Source organism: Cariama cristata, unplaced genomic scaffold (genome assembly GCF_000690535.1).
Source record: "Cariama cristata isolate BGI_N322 unplaced genomic scaffold, ASM69053v1 scaffold3780, whole genome shotgun sequence".
Lineage (NCBI taxonomy): Eukaryota > Metazoa > Chordata > Aves > Cariamiformes > Cariamidae > Cariama > Cariama cristata.
Window position 1 is genome coordinate 38,648 of NW_009596207.1, and position 21,072 is coordinate 59,719.

Here is a 21,072-nt window from a genome sequence, read left to right on the forward strand (position 1 = left end):
GTGATTATAGACAGAGTAAAATTATTCATCAAAGCATTTTGCAAAGATGCGTTAGGCTCAAGAAGCTGTTTTGGTTCTTACAGTCTGATGAACTGGATAATTAAAAACTTACCCTGACGGTGTTGTTCAGAGCTGCTAATTATTTACCAATTTCTGCTTGACAGCATGGTGCTGTATATTAGACCTAATTGACATTATATCTTGCTGTATGTATCACTACTAGAAATGGACAATCAGCATATGCTGATATCTTCCTTTCATTACAATGACAAAGGAAGGAAACATTCTGTTATTATACTGTCATCATCATTCTTACAAATTGCCCAGTATTTAATATTTTATATTGTTGTGTTCATTTACAAATATTCATTGATACTCCAAAATCCCAGTGCTGAGTATTTTCCTTCTTTCCTTACTAGGGAAATAGAGGGAAAAGGGTTATTTTTGTCTTAAACATCAAAGTACTGAGTCTGCTCATTTGTAGACTGACTATCCACCCTTTTAGTCCCTCAGAGTTAAGTTTTCAAAAGCCTTATACCCATTTTTGCCTCAGAAGCATCCATACAATAACTGTGCTTTATTTCTCCACTGGGAAAATGTATTCTTCCTATTAACTGTGATAAATCTGCCCTTTACACCTTTACTGCTTGTGTTATTGATTGGGCAAACAGCTTCTGTCTGGCTTTTCCATCTGCTGCTTTGCTCAGTTCTGCATCTGGTCACTACTGACACTTCTGTCTCACCCTGGCTGTTTTCTCATCCTGTTGTGTCCTAAATGCTATGGAAATTATAAACTTTCTGGGGCAAAGACTTATTTGCATGTTGATCCAGTGTGCAGGCAGCATGTTTGACCAAAATATTTCAGTATTATTTCTAGAAGATCCCATAATATGTCTTATGGTAACTATTAGTAATAATCACCCAAAGCAACCTCTACAAAATCAACTTTACAGTTTGAATTCAATTAAAGCCACCACCTACTGTTATTCCTTAATGATTCAGTCATGCTATTCTTTCAGAATACTAAATGTTACTTTCTTTTTTTTAAGCAGAAGTCCTCCTTGAAATAGTCTGTTTTAAATAGAATGAAACTGTTCCTGAAAAAGTTAATTGAGGGTTTTTTCATACTGAGAAGGTGGGGCTATGAAATTAGAGATTTGGATTGGAAAACCCCTTTGTTGTTCTACCTAGTCTAATTCTGCAATGTTGCCAAACAGCAATATTTGGCTGTCTGTTCTCACCTTGAATATTCTATTTCCCTTAGTTACAATTATATTGTCTGCCCACAACATCTTGTTAAATTGCCTTTTCTCACTGGGTTGGATTTTTATATAGATTTTCTCAGATGTGATAACATAAAATAGTAAAATAAAAAAGCAGTAAAGGGTAGAAGGCAGGAAATTTAAAGAAATATATGTGAGATAGCTATCACAAAAGCAGTCAGAACACAGAAGGCAAAAAAGCAAAGCAAAATAATATTAGAAGCAGAAGTCAAAGGAAATGAGAATATAGTCTGAGTTCAATAAAAATAATAATAAAAAAATCACAGTACAATAAGAAAAGTGATAGATTTCATAATCTTACTAAAATTGAATTAGAAAAGTGCCTTTTATCAGATCGTAATGTTTGTGTTCATTTTGATGAAGCATTCCACTGACTTTCTGTAAGGTAGTGGTTAATTAGGAAGGTACAATTAGCACTTAGGAACAAGGACAGGGAGAAATATTCCCTGATAAAACTGTATAATCTGATGTATCTGAACAAAAAGCATCTTAGCATTTTAAAAGGAAAAGCAGGGAAACAGTTTAGAATGATGTTCAATGAATTTGTGAAGGCAGGAAGGCAGTATCAGTCAATTCTTGAAGTTAAATGCAGAACCACGCTATGGGAATATGACACAGAGGGAATCAAGAAGTTATTGCTTAGTAATCCTGACACTTTATTCAATATATTCACATATATATTACTTGCATAATCTTCACGTGTGGAGAGGAACAATTTACGTTTGGTAAGATGTGATGAAACAGAACATGCCAGGCACGTTGCTGCTTTTCAGTATGCTGCTTCCTTGCGTTTGCTATAGATTTCTGGAAAAAGCTAATAAAACTTTCAGTACCCCCTCTTACTGATAGTTAATTTCTGCCATAAAATAAGAGAGAGGCTTCCCAGACCTGCTCTGTGAGAATTCAGAAGGAGCTCCTTATCTAATCAAGGAGAGGAATCTCCTGACTCACTTTATGGTATCATGCAACTGTGTGCACACTGTAGGTGGTCTACCTCTTGAACGTTAACCTCCAGAGCATGTTGTAATAAACATTTTGCTAGACAAATTGGTAAACTGAAATGAGATTTAGCAATTTCAAAATTCTTTTTGGCACGTAAAGCAAGAGGAAACAGGAGAATTGCGGTATTTCACAGTGATTGTTGTCACTGATGATGTTTTTAATATTCATTGCACTGTTAATATATCATTAAGTTAATGGCAATATTCATAGAATAATGACAAGATATTCACTATACTAGCAGTAAAACGTTTAAGAATGTTTTCCTCCATCAAATATCTGAATATTGAATTAAATTAGAGCAATGCACAGTAAACTCATTAGAAAACAGTGAGAACAAAGTTAGGTAAAATAATTCAACTTGTATGAAAATAAGATAATTTTTCAGAATGCTGTTTTCAGGTTCCATTTTTCTGCAGGCACTTTCTTGAAAATAACTGCAGCCACTTCTTTAAAATCTTTTCTTTTAATCAATATTTTTTACAGCAGTTGAGATTAGGTTATTCATTGTAGTGACAACAATGTCGATGAACTCATTTGGCCTTAATGATTTGATTCAGGCAGCAGCTACTAATTCTGCTTACCGCAAAACCTAAGGTTTTCATACGAAGGTTAAAGATCGAAGTGGTTCCTGAGATGGCTGACAGGGTGGATTAGTGCTGCTCAGCCCCAGAGGAAAAGGTCACCGCTGCAGTACGCAAGGGAGGGCTGTCACTGAGCGAGGTGAGGTCACGTCTAGCCTACAAAGAGATGTTTAGACTCGGGTAAACTAGTCATTGGCAGGTATAAGTAGGATTTGCTTATTGTCTCCTGCTTATCTTTGCCTACCAACACCACTCCTAGCTTCTAATCACCGCTGCCAGGCAGCCGTCACATCGATGGAACTGTCAGCAGCTCTTCTTCCTTCTTCCTGTTCCCGACATTGTTTGTTTGTGATGTTTCCAACCTGAAAATCTTGAGCAAGCATCGCACTGCTGAGTGAGCAAGGGAAAATGAAAGACCTTTATCTACTGACAGAAGTTTTTAAGCTATGGAAAACTCGTTTAGGTTTTTATTTTATTTTTGAAGTTGCACACAGTATTCTGCGTTTAGCTATATCTCACTGAGAATTCCTGTTCAATCCTAATAACTTTTGCATCCCATTTAAATGGGAATAAGTGAAGATCTCATTACTTAGGACTTTGAATGATTGGTCATTGGGGTGTAGGTTTTCTAAAAATTCATAGAATGGTGTAGCATATAGCGGCCTTAGGAGACAATTTCACTCAGTTGCACAAGGTAATATTGGCTATGAAATGCAGCTTGCTAGAAAACTGATGGCTCAGCGGTTCACCCTGAAATGTCACGCCATTTCAAAGACTTATCTTTCTCAGTGCTGCATGTTGCAAACTTACTAGGCTGTACGTTGAAGCCTGCATACACAGTAAGAATATTGTATGTAAATGGGAGTGCATGAGAAAGTGGCAGTTTGCAAAATGACACCTGAATTATAAGAAATAAGTGATTGCCAGCTTTTGATTTGCGTTTAATGGTACCTGGGTTACCAAGCCTTGTCCGCAGCAGCATGAAGGGTACTATCTGAATTTGATGAGCTGACAGTCTGGTCCTGCTTAAAATGACTAACTTTGTTTAGTACGGCACTAGATTCCTCCATCTGGGTTGTTTTTTCTTATACCAGCTTCATGCTACATTCTCTCTTCAGACATTCAGAGGGTCCAGAATTTGAGGGTTTTTTTACTAGCTCTGTACACTCCTGTCGTACTGTATTACATTGCAACATAAAATAGAAAATTTCTTAACTGTTAGGAGAGCAATTGCAGCTTGCTATTGATGTTCCCTCCCAGTCCCAAAAACTAAACTTCAGTGTGGAGAGTGACCTGTTAAAAGACACTTATCACAAACTTTCACTGAATTTAATGACATTGCAGACAGGTAGTACACATATGTACTGTGCATATGGTAACAGGAGTCCTTAAGATTTGTACACAGCTCCTGAATCAATTTAACTCTATAATCAATTTAGGAGCTACCCTAGTTAAGCCAGACACCGTTTGGGTGGATCCACATATATATTGCTACAGAACTGTAGAGCTTAGCTCAGGAGAGAACATCTAGTCTTGAAAAGGCGATTTAGTGTTTCTACTTGTTGTTTGTCACCCAGCCTCTCTGCAAGGAGCACTTAGTACACGTTACAAAAGGCAGAGGAAACCAAATGACTAATTTGAAGAGCTGGGAGACAGTGAATTTAGGTTTGGAGCATGAATATTCATCAGATCTTGCTGCCCTAAAATAATCATCAAGCACAACCTTTCTGTGGGAAAAGCTGTCAAGTTTGACGTACCGCGCATTCAGACCCTGACTAAGAAATTATTAACTTTGAAATGGAAGAATCTTTTCAAGCAGCATTAAACAGAGCATTTTAGCAGTTTCCCATTAATTTTTCTGCAGTATTTGTAAAGTTCATTGATTTCAGAGAAATAAAAAGCAGAAATGTGTAGAAGATGGAGACTTAGTACTCATGAGTAAACCAACTCCTCCTCCTTCAAACTTTAAAAATAAAAAGAGGCTAAAAAATGCATTCAGCTAATGCAAAAGGGTCAATTAATCTGCCTCGTATCTGGGAGTGCTAGATAGAAGCAAAGGCAATGGGAGGCCTTCCTGCTTTCCCTGCTCAGATGTATTATTTGCTATAATTTTAGGCTGGCTGTCTCTCAACAGACTGAAGGATTTGCAACGACTGGGAAAATCAGGCCATTTGATGATGCCTTTAACCGCTTAGGTGTCACACTTTTAGACATCTACACTTGAGAATTTTGATCTCTATCCATATCCTACACATTGTAAAAAAAAATGATGCTGCATAATATCATCAAATTTGGTATTTTGAATCACTCAGAAATAAGTGCCGAAGATCCTCTACGTTATGGTTTAATAACAAAGAAAATCTCTTTTCTCTAAGAGAAAGTCCTAGGAAAATGCTAACCCTAGGGCAAGGATGTTTAGGGATGATTTATACCTCAGAACATAAAGGGTTTTTTAGTGTTTATTCTACTATGAAAATACACATATAAAAACGAATTCCTAATTCCTTTAAAAAACTAGCTAGGCTCAGACATTTAATTGTGCACTGCTTTATGAAATATATTTCATTTTTGTCAGTTGCTGATTTCCAATTTCAAATTTATTTTGTCAAGTTAGTTTAGGTCTCAGTTTGTTCCATTTCTTCCCCAAGAGACTTCTGCTTTTGCAAGTGTCTCAAGTAAGGGATTTTAAAAGAAATTACTTTCAATAACAGAACTATAAATCGAATAGTGAATATTTCCTTCAGACAAACTCTGGTAGAAGTTTGTGTATCACAAAAACTAATAACCAAAAAGCCAAAAATTTATTAGAAAAACCTAAACTGAAGTACTTGATAAGATAAACGAATGTTAAACAAAGAATCAAATATCAGTAGATGTCAGATTTTTTTTTTTTTTTTAAACAAACAAATATCCTGACTTCTACTAGCAGACTATTTTGATAGCGGAAGGGAAGAAAGATATAATGAGAGGGACTGATACTCTGCGCGATCTAGGGGAAAGCCCTTAATGGTTTGTTTATTTCCCAAGGTTGCACACTCCGGCATTCCCAAATGTAAGCCATCGCATTTGACAGATTTGAGTATGACCAGAGGTCTGAACCAGCAGCCTGTCATGTTCAACTATGTCGGGTGCCTTTAATAGCTGTGTTACAGCAAAAGAGTGGAGGCTGAGCAGCTCCTCCGTCTCGGGAGACTCCTAGACTTTGCCGTGTTACAGGTAGACAACAACTGACTCGTAGCCGTATCTTAATAAGAGGAGGGAGAAATCAAACTTAAAATTTTCAAAGGGAAAGCATGAATAAGTGAATAAAACCCCAAGGAATCTACCTGTTTGTCATAACAAACAGGAATCCTGTGATGTTTTCTGCCAATATATGTAACGGTCGCATTCTCTTTTCTGTACCTGGGAGCACTTGCCAAGAGCTGGTCAAGCCATGGACAGGTCTGTTTGCAGACTGCTGCAACTGGCTTCGGACTTGAACTTTGGTTTGGGACTCTCTTGTTTTCACTCTTCGCTAGCGTTAATTCCAGTGATGTTTTGGCTCAACGCCTAGGTTTCTGAAGAATGAATCTGAGGCCAAAAGCTAGTCTGTGCTTAATTCAGTGTCTGGATCAGGTCCCTCAGCCAGGGAAGAGAAGCAATACCAAGGGAGGGGAAGGCCACACGCACTGCTTCACTGCTGAATGTAGAGTACCCTATGGCCACTTGGCTTTTGAACAGCGTGTATATGTTCTCTCCAATCACCAGTTTTAACACAGTTATTAAAAGTGAATCTTTAACTCATTTAACTTTCACGTTTGTAACGATCATCTGTATTTAAGTATCTCACAATCCAAAAATTAGAATGGGGTTACTTGAGTATGACATGAAGTTCACATGGAGTTCTGTTAGATGCAATGGCAACATTAGAGGTGCCAACTGAAAATCAGAGCTTTGAATAAAGGATAAGAAAGCAAGCATCTTTATTAAACCAGTGAGTTAGCAAAAAGTGGAGGAAGGTCAGAGGTCCCCTGACCGTTCTCTCTGGTTTTCTCCTCCTTTGGAAAATGTCAGGAAAAGTAGCAAGATGATTGAAGAATTGCCTCAATACTGCTGCTCCTTTGCCTTTGCAATGACTGAAGCAATATACTCAAGAAAAGGGAGCAGTGTTTTTTGCAGAGGTTTCTTCTACACTGCTGCAAGGGAAAATGCCAGTCTTTGTTTATTTCTTAGCAATTAAATTCTTACATAAAAGTTACTCCTCTCGTAGTTGATTCTATCTGTTATGTTTTAGAACAATAGTCTTGATTATTTCCCAGTATAAGGTTAGCGATTCCTTTACCCTGATCCTAGTCCTTCAAAACCATTTCAGTGCATTTTGTGATTTATGTTTATGCCAGTAATCCTGTACTTGTCCTGGCAATTAAAATGTGAGGGACAATTAGATATGGAAATGAAGATGTTTTGTAAGGGAAAAAGCTGTAGATATTATAAACATTGATTGTTTGTAAAAGAGCTGTGATCAGTAGTAGTACATGTTGTATATGTTGAGGATTTTAAGAGGTAAGTTCACACTAGAGTTTCCAGCCTGACATAGCCTGGTCTCACTATTGCAATACCTTCTGCCCTTTAATTTCCGTTGCTTCTGATAATTTTATGTGATCTGTCAGAGGGCAAACATTATCTGAATTTTAGGTTAAATGGGAAAGAACAGGGGAATTTCAAGTGAAAAGTAAGTATACAAAGTACTTGAATGATGTAAAGACAACATACTTTCTCTGCTAGAGTTGCATGGGAGGATTTTTGCTGCAGGCCCTCTGCTGCTGTCTGTAGTGCCCTTTGTCTCAGCCATTATGTGTCTAGGGTAGAGACGATGCGGCAATTCAATTCTCCAAACTCTCTGGTCCCTACAAATGTCTCGAGCTCTGACCTTTATGGGTGACATCCATCCTTTTTTCATGCAGGGTTTGAGCTTGATGTCCCTCTCTGCTGCAATCCATCATATTTCCACAGTCTCTTGCTGTCAGGTCTTTTAATGTCTTTCTTGCATCCTAATTCTTTCTGCAATATTGCAGATTTTCATTCTTAGTTCTCCTAGCAGGTGGTTAAAAGAACTCTAGTCCTTTCTGTTCTCTTTCCAGCAGAACTGCAGTCTTCATATCTTTCTGTTACCGTATTATTTTTCTCTTTTTCACATGGAAAAACTGCATTGAAAAAACAGTGTGCATGCATTCTTTCTTTTTTTCCTGATAATTTTAGATTCACTTCCCCACTTCCACATCTCCCCTGGGGATGGTTTTTTTTGGGTGGGAACAATAAATAGGAACCTTGCTTTTTATATTACTAAAGTTAATTACAAATTTACACAGTTGCAAGCATAAGTTGCATTTAAAGTGTGTCTTGCTTGCAACCCCAATGTAATCATCATTTTGGAGAGATGTTTAAACTGGCTCTGCGATGAGGTGTCCTATGCAGCAAAGTGAGCTGCCTGGAGGGACCCTGTCCCCAGCACCTGGCAGATAACCGGGTCTCCAGCAGGATGCAGTGGACCTGGCACATACTTCCAGCAGACAGATAAGGCTTCTCAAATGCCAAAATCTCCTCCCCTCCTGTCTATATCTGCTGCTACCATTCCTCAAGCACACGTGCGTGGCCGTGGTGGGCTGGGGAGGATGAGCCAGAGAGCTTTTGTCACCGTCATTCACCACTTCTTGTTTGGTCCCATCACAAAATCCTCTTTCTGCCCCTTGGTGCTGACCTCAGCATGCTCCCCAGTCACCCAGAATCCCTGAGAAACAACCAGAACCAAATTCCTTAAACTTTTGATAGATCCTGATGCATTAGAGGAGTAAATCCAGTTGGGCAGTTATTTATGTACCTACAGGGAGATCAGGCATTGTTTTTCTCCTGATTAGAGGCTGAAATGGGTCCCCTCTTTTAAACCTGCAGTCCACACCACACTGACAAGCTGTGTCAAGAGCATCTTGAATCCATGAGCACCATTTTCTCTTTCAGTCAGTCTGGCAGTAACAGTAATTTTGGTACTTTCATCCCTTGGAAAGAGAGAACTCAGTGAGATACATTAGTTCAGCCACCTTTTCAGCTGGAAGAGGTGTTTTTAATGTGCTGTTTATCTGAACTTTGAGCTAAAAACAGCCAAGGGAAATATTCTGTTATCCAGAAGAAGGACTACAACTTTTTAAAGGCTTTGGGTTCTTTTTTGAAGAAAATTGTTTACAAAACAGAATGCAGCAATGCCTTCAGGAAATATCTGTCACTGTGCTAGGAAGAATACTGAAAAGTCTAGGATGCACAAAAATTAGTTACCGTTGCTGGTTGTGTATCTTTAGAGATTTGATAAAAATTTGCCATTTCTTTTTAAATTAATTTCTCATATTTTGTCTCTGGTTTTGCATTAAATTATGAGTGCAATTTTTTTTTCAATTTGTCACAAGAGAAATTGAAATACGTTTGATTTAAGAAAAAAGAAATTATCTTTTTAAATTTTGTTTCAAGCATCCATATTATGTTATGCTTTATTATTTTATTACCTATACATATTTTATATGACTAGCATATGGTATAATATTTCATTGAAGATTCTTCAATTTGGAAAAGGGTAGTTTTGTTCAGTATTAAGTAGAATTTTCCATAATAATTTGAAATATCAAATAAAGTGAAATATCTGAAAACTAAGATGTAAAAAGAATATTTGCAGTGTCCTATTACACCTGTTTTCTCAGTGCAAAAAAGTGTTATTTCTGATTTTAATATGATAATATAAGTCTAGATTAACTGAAATTTATAAATTAGTTCCTAAGTTATTCCATTTTTTGAGCAAATAATTTTTTTGAAATATTGTGAGATGTTTCAGTTTCTATCAAAAAATCAGTATATTGACAAATACGTTTTGATTGAAAATTTCCAGCTACCTTTATATCCACATAGCTCCATGTTATTTTGCACTGTCATAGTCCAGAAAGCTGAGCAATTTATCTGGCTTGCAACTCACTCCTACAATCCTCCAGACTCCTAAAAATCATATAAGGATTAGGCTGAAACCTGAAGTAATGGTTCCATAAATGAGCTCCTACCCTCAGTGGACTGTCCCCATGGCACAGGGAGTCTTTATGGGACCAGGAAAGATCGGGTGCCACTGGTATATGGAATAACAAATGTGTATGTTTGGGAACTTCTGGTGATAGAATCGATCCCGGTTGTGATCTCTAAGCAGAATTAAAATACTATGGCTCAATAATTGCTATTAATGACCATGTGAAAAGCGGCAAATGAATAGCATTTAGAATTCCTGCAAAAGCCTGGCACAAGTCAGGCTTAAAGCTAACATTAAACTCTTCAAACAGAATTTGTCAACATCTAACCAACGTCAATAATCTAAATGCCCAAATAGGTCTTTAAGGCAGAATTAGAAAATCTTGAATATTTGGGGAATTGAAAAAAAAAACAAACCTCAAATAAATGCTATGATGGCTAAAACTCTGCAAATAAATTTGGTTCTGAAATCTGTGTTTTCTTAACTTAGCAGCCTGACCTTCGTGGGAGAAAAGGCTAGAAGGTATTAAAATTAAAAATCAGGAAAAAACCTCCAAATCTCAAACCTGAATAAATGTTCCATGAACCTATTTATTAAAAAGAGAATAAAGATATGCCTAAACTGGATGAACTTTTTTTTTTTTTCCCCAAAGCAGTCTGGTTTTGTGTACAGAATCATGTATGTCTGATTTAATTCATATTGCACATTTCCTCTCAGAGAGACTTCTACTTTGCCTCTGTCTTCATATGGCTGTGTATTTGCACAGGAGATACAAACTCTAATTTTTTTTGAGCCTTCATGTTTTTTGCAAGGTTTGATTAAAATCAGCCAGCAGTTTTGCCCAGGCAGCAGTGATGAGCAAGGCCCTCAAGACCAGATGTGCAGAGAGCCTGAGCATTGAAGCCTTCATTCCTTACTAAATGATGCTAAAAATCAGGTCATGCCTAAGCAGGAGAAAGTGCCTTCCTACTTTCTGCTAAAGCAGTAATCTGGGTCTTTACTCAGCAAAATCTGGGAAACGAGCAACAAGTGTGAGCGACAGTCCTGACAAACAAAACCAGGAGAAGAAACAGCTTTGTGTTCTGCTTAACGTGTCCTTTGTCAGATGGGTTTTTGTCGTGATGCTGACTGCACACAAGTAAGCCTATTAGGCTTCAGATAATAGGCTTACCATGTTATCTGAAAATATTTGTGTGGATCAAGCTCTCAAAGAGCTTCAGGGGTGAAGATTTTTTTATTAAGGAGCCCTTTAGGCATTGAGCTAGCGGTTTTTCGCGCAGTCACAACTTGTTGCTAAACTCAACAAACCAGCACCTTGTCTTGAGACCTGCAGGGAAAAACTACCTTGAACGAGGGTATGCAGGAGAAAGCCCGTTGTTTCCAGTCATTTCTCAGATAGAATTCATCCCACACTTTCAGAAGGGCTGAGTTTTCTGTCTGTGCTCATGCGTGGTGGGAGTCATCTTGTTGCTGGGGTGCTCTCCCCGCTCCTCGGATGGCAGCGCCAGGCCGCCAGCTGTGGGACCACCTTACGCCAATGGGTAAGAAGGTTATCAGGGAGTGCTGCAACCAGGTGACAGGGATAGGAGGTGTCCTGCACTAAGTTGTTACCGTCAGTTTACAGTTGTGAAGGAAGGATTAATAAAAACAAAACAAAACCCTAAACTGTGAAATTACAAATGAAATATAACAGTTTTGTTTTAATCTCTGCCTGCCACATCTTTCCATCCTCAGCAGAGGACAATGTGGGGGAACAAATGTATCTCACAAGCCAAAACCCACTCCAGACCTTGCTTTACCCCAACAGCAAAGCTGCATAGAACTGCTGGTTTTAAGTGTTGCTATTTCATGGAGAGTTATAGGATGATTATCGTGTCCAGAGTGAAGAGAGATTTACTTCACATCATTCTGCTAACACAGTTATGTAGGTTTTTTTCTTCAGATTGAGTTTAATCAGTTGCAAGCAGGAAAAATAAATCCCTGCTTCTGCACATAAGCAAAAATAGAATAGATAGTTCTAGCAATAAATATTCTTACAGTGAGAGACTACACACAGCAGAGGAGCTTACGAGTACATCAGGCTTTGACATCAGGCAAATAGTTATTGGGAAGAGTTCTCCTCTGAACAATTATCAGGAGGATCTGTTAGGTTTCTTCATATGCTGTAAAGACAAGGTTGAGTAAAGAGCTTTGATTTTTCAGTACCTCCCTCCCAGCTGAAGCTGCGGCTGGAAAATGTGAAAGGAATTCTACTTATCTGAGGGTATTTAAGGTGCTGGTCCCAATATGGCTTTCCTTCAAATACAAATGTGAATCCCATGAGATGTTTGTTTTTACTTGTGGGATCTCATTTCTCTCTTCACTTTTGGGGATACGAATTGACCGTATACAAGGGGAAGAATGACGTTTTTACTTCTTATAGCGAGGAGGTAACAAGGAATAAAGTTTCATATTGCTTTTGTATCTTCCAAAGAACTGTATAGGCACTGTAATTTGTTTATTTATGTCCATTCAACTGATGTTAATTAACTTGTCTGAATCTGCATTTGAAAAATTTAAACATCTCTTGGATCCAAACAGTGTGTTAAAAGCATAACAAACAGCAGCAGGAAGATAATTCCATCAAAAGGTTTTCTCCCTTGGTTTTTTATGATATTGTCAACAGTTCTTGATGGAATTACTTCCTTACATCTTGCTTCAGCCCATGTATTACTATTTTCCATAGACTGTTTGAAATATAATTAAAAATGGATGCTGTTTATCTGCCTTGTGCAAAAAAAAAAAAAAACCAACTGTGCATTCCAGGAACAAAATATCTTTTCTAGTTGGGTATTTATTATTTTATTCAAGTAACACTTGCCTAAATTCCATTTTGCAAAGTTCCTTCTTCTGATTGTTGATACATTCTGTTATGAATTCAGAGCTAGTTAATGACTTTCTGCTGTCCCTATCATGTCAGATTAAGCGTTGTATTCAGAAATAAGTGGAAATCAGAAGGGGTTCTAGCAAAGACTTATTCATATCCCGAGGTGTGGGTATGCAGGTTTTGCAAGGTATGTATAATTATCACAAGAAATTTAAATCTTCCACCAATTCATTTTTTTCCTGCAGGCTCTAAAACCAAATTATTTCTTAAAGCTCTTATTAAATGCTTAGAAAAAGAAATATGGAAATACATTGACCTTGCAAAAATGCATTTTGCTCTAATTGTGCTCTTGGGCTAGAAATAATTTCTGTAGTAGGGTATAATTTTCTAATTGGATCTTCTTATAAAAAAAATTTCAAACGTGAAATAAAAAATCCTCCCAAAGTGATACTGCATGAAAGCAGATGTATAAATGCATTGCTGTTCTTTTTAATTGTAAACAATTTTCCTTAGAATATGCTGAATGCATCCATTTTGAAATGTACATGGCATGATTTTCTATCCGTGACCTCAAAGTAATTCAGGATTAATGCTTCAGTGGTTGCCTTGTTTGGGTATGACAGGTAATGCATTACACTTGCTGAGGAAAAGGTGGTGAAGTATGAGTCCAACTGGCTATGTTTTCATTTAGCTATGAGGATAGAATAGCTATAATGAAATTTATAGCCCCTGCAAGTTTCTGGTTTGATTCAGGGCCTGGACTTTGGCTCTCACAGTCCGTGGACTGAAACAGAGTATTGATTTTATGAACTCTGTGCCGTCTTGAATCTGTCTGTGAAGGGTCAGTGTAGCTTTTTTATGAATAATAAGCAGCTGAGCTTACGGTAAAAGATTCAAAATGGATTAATTCATGATGAATTGAACTTTGAAGGAGAAAGTTTGCCAGCTGATATATTGGCACGCTAGTGAGGAGTTTCTTTGAGTAAAACAGTCCAATTATTTTCTTATCTTTTCTTCTTAATGAGAGAAGAGAACATTTCTGTTCTCAAAAGTCAATTAGGGGACTAGCTATAAAGTCTTTATTTTAGGCTGAATCCTGCCTTACTCTCCTGAAATGTGTCCTGAAATATGGGTGTCAGAAAGGATGGTTCATGGCAGTGGTTTGATCTGCATGTTAATATTTGCTTTACCGGTGTGCCGTAGAGAAGCAACATCCACTTCCATGGAGTGTGCATTGCATTCCCTGTTTTATGGATTTTGTGTGTTTGTGACTTGCTTAAGCACAGACTGATGGTCAGGGAGTTCTATCTTCCTCTTGCAGGGCTTAACCTGTATGAGTATGGTAAGGAAAGGTGTACTAAGTTCAAGCTTTCTACTGTGGGCATCTAGTTTAAGTCCTCTGCCTCACTCATCTCTTTCCAGTCTTTCCTGCTTAGACTTTGGATATACCTGCCTTTGTCTGCTGACTACCTAGGGGATTAAATGCCAACCTTTGATTTCCTAACTCACATTTAATGTAGATGCCTTGCACATCAGTGAACGAATTGTCTTACACTCCAGGTAGCCGCTCACTTCACAGGTGGCTAAATGTGGGGATTTTGCTTTTTTAGGGCACTATTGGCTAATTTAAATAACTATCCAGTGTAACTGCGGGTGTCCCAGTCCTAACCACTGCAGTAGACTAGTGTACTACCATGTTATTTGGCAAAAAAGGAAGTAGGCTGTACTAATTAAAGCAATTGCTTGTGTTTCTCATACCTCTACTGTTTCTATGAAGAATTTTGTAGAGATATGCAGAGACTCTGAGAGGGACATGGAGACCTGCATCATCTGGGGATTCATTGACATAAAACAACTGCGTGCAGCCAGTGGAAGGGATAACACCTCACTGCTCATCTTTGATCTGCTTTTAGTATGGATTTGCAGATCCTCAGACACACACTCAGGAGTTAAGTTCCCGTTTAGCCCCAAATGTTACTCTTTTGTCATGATCTCAGTTATTTTATTTGTCCTCTAAGATCATTCCCCCCAACAGCAGAAATACATGTGGGCAGTGCCCTGTATGTACCCACTGTGGTAATGAACAATTTAGAAGTGTTTAAAAGTGTTTTCATGTTTTGAAGGCTCAGAGTTGCTATAAAAAGCAAGTAAAGGTTGTTTTGCTATATGTGTTTGTTCAGATTCCCTGAATCCCAAATCCATACACAAGTCTCTGGGGATATGTGAGTTCCACTGACATTAGCAAGAATGTGACTAAGGATTTCTCATTCCTAAGCCAGACACGCAAGGATGGCAGGTCTACTACTGTCGTCTAAATACCTTCATGAGCAGTGCAAAGCATGTGACAAATAAAGTGCTATTTTTCATTCAAAGTTACAAACCTACCTAGATAGAACAGTTATTCTGATTAAATGAATGCTTTAAGAGGAAAGGTTTTGGGTTTGTTTTCTAGAGCTGTATTCTGCAAGATGTAGTTCCTGCTTCTGATTGCAAAAATGGGTAACGAACCAAAGAAAAAAATGCCAGCAACTTGTCAAACTATATCAAGGGCTGGAGGCATTGAAGGAGCCATACTTTTCCAGCAGACTCGATAGATAGCACATTGACTGGATCTTGCCGCCTTCCTGTGTCTGATGATCTGCTTGTGAAAGGCTTTTTCATTTGCATACTTAAGCCACTTTGGCTGGAGGTGCTCTCAAAAATTAATGAAGTACGCCAATGTTGAAACAAATTCCAGGCATTGACCCAGCTTATCAGTATGGTGGACTTCACTGAGCTGGCAAGTTTAAGGGCTTATAGGAAAATGCTAAAGATAGAAACAGGAAGGGTGGAAGAAACAATCACTGTGGTTGGGTGCTCTGCCGTGTCTTGTCTGCAATTACAGACTGCTCTGATTTTCTGAAAGAAGTACTGTGAAAGGAGAATATTTTAGGTATCCATGGAGCTAACACAGATTGTTAGTCCCAGTTCCTCTTGTCATGTACCCTGAGGATTTGTTGCTCTCTCAATGCGGTTTATTTTGTATTTTCAGCCATCTCGCAAAACATCTAGAAAAATTTGTTGCATATTTCTGCAGGTCTTCATTATGTAGGGTACAATCAAGTATTATCTGGCTTGTTCCATTGCATCTTTGCCCTAGAGCTCTGTTGCTTGCCCGCCTGCTGTGTGAATTAATGTCTTATCCCATATAAAATATTCCTCATTTGGTTTAGATACTTCAGCGTGTGAACTTGGAATTGGATTATTTTCAAGCAAAAAACCCCAAATACTTATGGAAAGCAAACACAAAAGTGTCATGAACACAGCTGAGTGCAATTTATCTTTCCATTTCAGAGAATACTTGTGGGAATGTGTTTATAATCTTTGTTCAACCCTACATACTGATGTTAAGCACTGGGTATTTTGACTTCAGACACCTTGCTATTTCTAGAACAACTGTGCAGTAGAAAGGTCAATGAGAGGATTATTATGGAGAGATCTTTTTGGTACTAACGCACACTAATGAAAGCGAGACAAAGACTGATAGTGGAGACTAACCAATTATGTAGATAGCAAGTTGTGGATTCCTCAGCTTCATGGAGTATTTGATATGCTCAAGGAGTAGGAACTTTGCTTGAAACATTTGGAGAAATTTGTGGAGCATTGGGATGTGTACAAAATTCATAGCCCCCTTTGGCAATTAGAGACAATGCAGAAGTCTTCTCCAGCAGAAGTGTTATTTCTTGCCTCAAAGTGGGCAAGAAGTGTTCAGATTTGAAAGATGCAGGCTAGAATTAGAGGATGAGTTTTAGCTAGTGCAAATAATCTCATAGGCACACCTAGTACATCAAAATAAAACACAGATCTTCTAAGTGGAGAGAATATTGGTCATGTTACTGCGAAGAGCCTGGGCAACCTCGAAGAGTATGAGGTATATTTCTGGATGAAGGTTGTAACACAGTGGCCATAAATCTAACCAGGGGATGGGAAGGAAGCCAGCCCTTGGTGCCTGTCACACGGTTGGGCACGCGTTTTCTAGCTCCCAAGGTGAAGGAGCATTCCGGCTCCATGCAGTACAACTTCCCTGCTGAGATTCAACCCTGTATATGACTGAAGTGATAGAATAATTAGCAGAATTATAAAGTTGATAAAGCTGAACATTACTCATGCTGTGTGAAAAGAACTTACTGAGGTTCTAAAAGCACTCAGAAGTAACAAAAGCGTTGCCTGTGTTACCTTAATTCAGATTTCTTGTGAACATACATGTTCAGGCAATCATGGTTTGGTCAACAGCATCCCCCAATCTCTAGAGTCCTTACTTTATATAATATGTAGATGGAGGGTGTTCAGTTTTCAAGCAGTTATTCAACATTTTGTGTATTCCTTGTTATTTATCATGTGCGGCCCCTTATTTTATTTATTGTATGCAATTTGAACATTTTTCTAAAGAGAAAGGGGTTCTTTTAAGGTGCTTTTTAGAACAGTGTCTGAGTATCCACAGTTATCAGAGGCTGTTTTCAAACTCATTTGTGCATGTGTTGTGTCGGTTTAACAGATGGAAAGCTGAGGTACAACAGTAAGGCCAAAAACAGCTGCTGGTTTTTGACATGCAGTTTGAGTTGCTGGTAACCTAAATTTTAAGATAGCCCTGCAGAAAACTATAGGTTCAAAGCACACATTTGCATGCATTACATCTTTGCAAGTCAGATGCTAAGCTCTAAAGAAAATTAGCTCTTTATTGGTGTCTGGCTTATTAAAAATGTTGGTTAAAGCAGTCACCTACTACTTTGCAGGTCGCCGGGAGTTTGGTACACCAGGGGCTTCAATCATCCTTCATAATAGTCCCTTTTGTGACAGAAGTCTTTCAACTTTGAAAAATGACAGAAGGCAGCTTGCTTTCATGCAAAATTCAGATTCCTCCCTAGAGCAGACCTCTTATAAGCACTAAACTAATGAAGCGTTTCTAGAGAAAAAATAGTATGTGGTAGTGTTATCAAAAACTGTCGTTATGTACATTCGCAATGAGAGTAGTGGCTCCCGGGCTGTTTGCTTGCTCTCCGTTTGCTGATTTGAACCCAGACCTAGGCAACACAGAGCAGGCTGAGCTGAGCTGCTGGGTAGGGAGGAACCTTTGGCCAGTTAGCTGAAAAAAATCTCTGTCAGGCATACGCAAACAGTGATTTTTGAAGAGATTTATAAATTATCGAGCTTTGAGAGGATTTCTCTTAGAAACAGCGCATCCTTAATGTGCAGATTATGTCTTGCTGAATTTCAAGGTTCTTCTTCAGTTCCTCTTGGGATCCAGGGGTTTCTCAAAGAAAAGGTTGCCAGAACTTGTCAAAACAAGGCATTTTCCTCTTAGCCTCAGTATCCCAGATAGCTGAACTGCATTTGCTGACATTTTCTTTTAAAGAAATTGACCTAAGGCTGACATCCATCAAGAAAAAAAAGCAGATTTTGCCACAGTTATAAGTAGCTAAAATGTGGTTTTAAAAAGGAAAATGATGTCAGGCATTGATAAGCAGCCTGACCTGTCATAAACACTGTAGGATGCATGAAAAAGAGAAAAGTAAATGAAAGATAAAATGAAAATGAAAGATGAATCTTAGCCAGTGTATTAAAAGCCTATATTAAGTCTCTTAGGTACAGTTTGACAAAGAATACTGTTTCGATGAGAGGTAGGAGGAATGAGAACAAAAATTGCAGTGAGAATTTGCTGCCGACACCCAAGAATGGGTTTTCAGTTTCAAGGTGATGCATACCTAATTTTACCAGATTTGCTTGTCAGACATTTGCTAGTTTAAAGGAGAAATGAATATGAATCATCAAGAATTTTTTCCAAATTATAAATAAGACATCTTCATTATCCAAAAATTGTATTAACTCAACTGATAGCGACTATACAATCTGGACACGGGGAAAGAGGACTGAAAAGGTGGAAACAGTAAGTACTGAAAGATAAAAGATTTAGCTACATGAACAAGTTAAAACAACTCTGGACAATGCACTAAAACAAGCGGAGAACAATGATCTTAATAGCTAAAAGGGTGGCTGATACGGTCTGTTTTGCTGGAGGTTTCCATTTTTACTATGTATTTCAAAAGGCTGGTGCAAAACATTGTTCCAGGTAGGAATCAGTTTCTCTAACAGTCCTTATAAAAAAATGCCATACAGGAAAGAAAGAGGTTTTGGATATTCCTGTTTTTTATGGGCATACTGAATATTTGGGTATGAAAGACCCCAAATTTAGAAAACATCTTGAGCACCTATTATAAGAGAAAAAAAAAATGCAGACAAATATAGTGGTGACTCTGAAAGGTCAGTAGTGGAGGTGTCAAAATAATCTTCTATATATCTTACAAGATGACCGTGAGTGTTCCCAGAACCTGCTAATAATCCACTGGTGAGTGAGGTGTGATGAATGTGAAACACCACAGAGAAGCTATAATAGAAAGGAAACATGATCACAGTCATTTTTGCCTGAAAACTTCAGCTGTAGAGAACATGATTATATTTTGTGACTCAGCTAAATTATTTCAGAATTTAGAAAATGGAAATCTTCTTACAGAGAAAAATGAGCATGAAATGAAGTACCAAAAATTGAAATAGAATGAAATAGCAAACAAATATGGAGAAACAGAATTAAATGTTGATCTTCATCTCCAGGGTCTTAGGGCAGATTCAGGAAACTGATGGCTAAGTATGAATTGACATGAATGTCACACATTAAAAAAGTTCGTGTTACTTGTGAAAGTACCCAATATATCTCATTTTGGATCTGGCTTATGATTTTTTTTTTCCTTTTTTGAAGTGTCTTTTAATGAGGGCACATTATCTTTTCTAAAACCTAACCACATTTAATATTATTTATGTTTTTATCCATCTTTAAGGTTCTCAGTCTTAACACTGTTATATGCTGTATATTCCCATGTGGTACATAGCATTTGAATAATGGCTTTTGGCATCGATGAAATGCTGTATCACATTAGACAGTGCAAAATACAGAAAGTATAAATGACTAGTGCTTCAGAGATGGTTCTGAGATGAATGTGGGCAGCCTATAAGATATGATATTATAATTCCTTCAATACTAAATTTTATTATTAAATCACTCATGTGTATACTACCTGGAAATGTAACAGAAGACATATTTATTTGTAGTCATTGTAGTCAACGGTGGAAAATGCAGCACTGTAATAAACTCTTACCCTCTGAAATATGTTTATCTTGTCACTGAGCTGGCTTACTAATGTGATTTTCTACCTTTCGCAAAATGAAGGTAGTGTTTGCTGCAGTTGCTATGATACAAGACTAGTGCACTGAACTTTCTGGTGCATCAGCACATATTTTGTACCATGCAGTTTACTGTCACTGCTGTTATGACTTTCTAAAGCCTTCCATGAAGAAGTGGACAAGTTAATTTAATCTCCCAAAACACCACATGTAAAATAAGGATTCACAGATATTTTCCTTTTTTGCTCTGAATGACCGGTAGCAATAGCACTGAGCATTAACTCGACTGTGGACTGAACTTTAGTTTTTTTGTAAAAGGTTGGTCATGACGTAGGCTACAGCAAAGCAAGGATATTATGTACTCTCACTTGTGTTTTGAACTTTACCAGCATGCATAAACATGTCACCTAGCTTTGTCTCTTCAGAAGTTGTGTGTCTAGAACAGGCTTTATCAACCCTCTCCTCTCTAGGAGAGGGAAGGATGTAAAGAGGCACCTTCAGCTGACAGTTCATCCCACGAACCTGAGACACTTTAAGCTGGGATGAATTACCTTCTAGAGGAGCCCACTTCTTTCTACTGCATAGAGAGGACACCTAGAAAGATAGCTCAAATGAGACACCTAACTTTTATATAGCTAAAACTATAGGAGATAAATTCCACTGCAAGCGATAAAGTGAATGTTTTTGAAAATTCTGTGGCCTGGGAATAATCCAAAACAAGATTAATAAGTGGAGATGCAACAAAACTGGGAGTATACTGCTGTAGATGGCAACAAGCTAAGAGTCATAATATAACACCATGGAGAAGCAATTTTGGAGGGAAAGGTCTGAGAAACACAGATCAACCTCTCTTCTGTGCAAATGCAAGGCTTTTGTGAGAGTAGGTAAATGACATTTCTGTAAGAGTAGCCTTTCTCATTTGCATCCTCTGCCTCAATCTCCCAAAGCAGAGGAGTTGACAGCCTGTGTTTCTTGAGAGATGTATAACGTGTTCTCTGTCAATGCTGGTGACTATATTGTCAGGGAATCCTATTTTAATGATACTGCACCCACTAGACAAAGGCTGAAGACAAGAAAATAAAACTTTTGGAAATA

At 37.9% G+C, this 21,072-nt stretch overlaps 1 protein-coding gene across 1 annotated transcript in view; it reads left to right on the forward strand.

Annotated features, from left to right (window-relative positions):
* NAV3 (neuron navigator 3) overlaps nt 1-21,072 on the forward strand; it is a gene marked incomplete at its 3' end in the record, with an annotated part of 114,445 nt that overhangs the window by 36,394 nt on the left and 56,979 nt on the right.